Here is a 2,394-nt window from a genome sequence, read left to right as displayed (position 1 = left end):
ATATGTATGTATACATAAAACATACTAATATATTATATATATATATATTATGTATGTATATATACATGTACGTGTGTATGTGTATGTGTGTGTGTATAAAAGGTGGGAGAGAGAAAGAGAGAGAGAGAGAGAGAGAGAAGACAACGACGACGACGAAGAAGAAGAAGAAGAAGAAGAAGAAGAAGAAGAAGAAGAAGAAGAAGAAGAAGGGCTGATTCAAAAAGGTAGCCGTAAGGAGCGTATTTAGATGGAATACGAATAAATAAAAGACCAACTGGAATGAAGTAATAGTCGCATTTTTATAGCTGTTTCGGATGAATCATGATAGGTGCCATAATCATATATACCATGTGAGGTAGTCCCATAATACCGTAGGAGTATGGAATAACACAAATTGATCCGAAATCATGTTGTCCTTGTCAAAAGATTCTTGGCCATTAGCTAATAGCTTCTGGGATCCATAAAAAAATCATGTTATTTCATACACCTATGATATTATGGGGCTTTATTGCATAATATATATGGTTTACGGTACTAATAATGATTCATTCGAAACAGCTATAAAGCTAAGACTGTTAACTTCCTTCCTTTTTTTTCTTTTGATTATTTGTACTCCATGTAAATATCCTCCTTATGTCTACTTTTGTTTATCTGACAATATTTTTTTTTTGTTTTGTTTTACTTTTATACCCGATCGACGAAGTTTGTTCACGTTGCCGACTCCCTGCACCGGATGAACGAGCTGGAATTCAAGTTTCGGATTTACCTGAGCGTTACTTGGTGACAATCTATACTACGCACGCTTTAGCGGACAAACAGACGGGCAGATACACAGATAGATAGATAGATAGATAGATAGATAGATAGATAGATAGATAGATAGATTTCTTTTATTAGCCACACAGGGCTCAACATAGATGGGACAAATACAATGTAGAGTTTTTCCTTTTCGATGGGGACGAAAATAAAGTAAAAAAAATAAATTTAAATGGGGATAACGATGAAAAGGTATCGAGAAAACGTTTGGGGTATGTACAAAAAAAATGAAAATATTACAAAAATTCCCAATAAATGGGGAGGTTATCCGTGGAAAGAAAAACCTACGGAAAAGACCACGGTAACCTCGGTCCTTAATGTCACAATTTGTAAAATAAAATTACTTTTATTTATGAAAGAAACGTAAGTAACTCTCTGTTTACAAAATTTTAACTGTTCTATAGAATCATGCTCAGAGTGGCTTCGTCATTTATACGTGCCATTCTTGCTACATGTATCCATCTTTTACCGAAACATTTGCTAGACAACACTTGCCTCTCTACTCTCACCTTCCTTTTGAAGTGATACTTGAAAAAGTTGATGAGAGGTTGACCAGAGAGGAAAGTGTTTGTCTCTAATCCTTTTAGACGCGTCCACCAGATGCATTCTTTCGCCATAGCTACAAGTATAATAAATACAGCTCTTCCTTCCAGTTTAAAGGAAGGAGGCGTGACGATTTTGACGATAGACTCGGTTGATAAACCGAATCGTCCCACACGTGACAGCAGCCGTTCGACATAAGCCCACAGGTCGGAAATGGTTGAACACTGCACGAGTGCGTGCAGAACGGTCTCGTCGCTCTGACCGCCTCTCGGGCAGGTCGGCCCCGTGTTTCTCGAACCATGTCGGTACAGCTTATCCCGAACGGGTAGCGCTCCTCGGTAGCACTTCCAGGCTAGGGATCTCTGGAAGTTATCCATAGGTCCCGGTCCGAAAGTCGTCTTGAACAGGCGGGTCAGTTATTCCTCGTCGACGCCCAGGTTCGCCCTGAGATCGTCGTCGTACCTCCCCTCCACTAATCCCCTATAGAATGCATTTGTTGTGATGCAGCCGCTCAAAGTCGAACCGGGACGGCAGAGCCGCTGGAGAGCAACGCGACACTCGCGGTGCCATTCGCCTAGCCTAGGTCTCTTCTTGATCCACGACTGCAGCTCGGTCATGAAGACGAGCTGCGGGAAAGCGCGTCGCACAAACGGCGACCACACCTGCTCCCCGTCGTCTACGTAGAGCCAGAGATGTCGCAGTCTCAGCGCGTGTCTGCGCATCATCAACCACGGCATGCCCAGCCCTCCTTTCAGTGGGTGTTGACAGTAAACGGATCGCCTGACCATCGGAACGCTTCTTTCCACAAGAAGCGGAAGAGGATGCGCTCCAGCTTGGTGATGGTAGGGTCGGGACAAGGTACGACGGTCAGGCGGTAGTTGATGACGGACGCGATGAATACGTTCGCCACCGCCACCTTTAGGGACAGTTTCCTCTCGGCCCATAGATAGATAAGATAGATAGATAGATAAATAGATAGATAGATGGACGGACGGACGGACAGACAGACAGACAGACAGATAGATAGATAGATAG

This window comes from Octopus bimaculoides, chromosome 11 (assembly GCF_001194135.2).
Source record: "Octopus bimaculoides isolate UCB-OBI-ISO-001 chromosome 11, ASM119413v2, whole genome shotgun sequence".
In the NCBI taxonomy this organism is placed as follows: domain Eukaryota; kingdom Metazoa; phylum Mollusca; class Cephalopoda; order Octopoda; family Octopodidae; genus Octopus; species Octopus bimaculoides.
Note: the sequence above shows the minus strand (reverse complement) of the source record.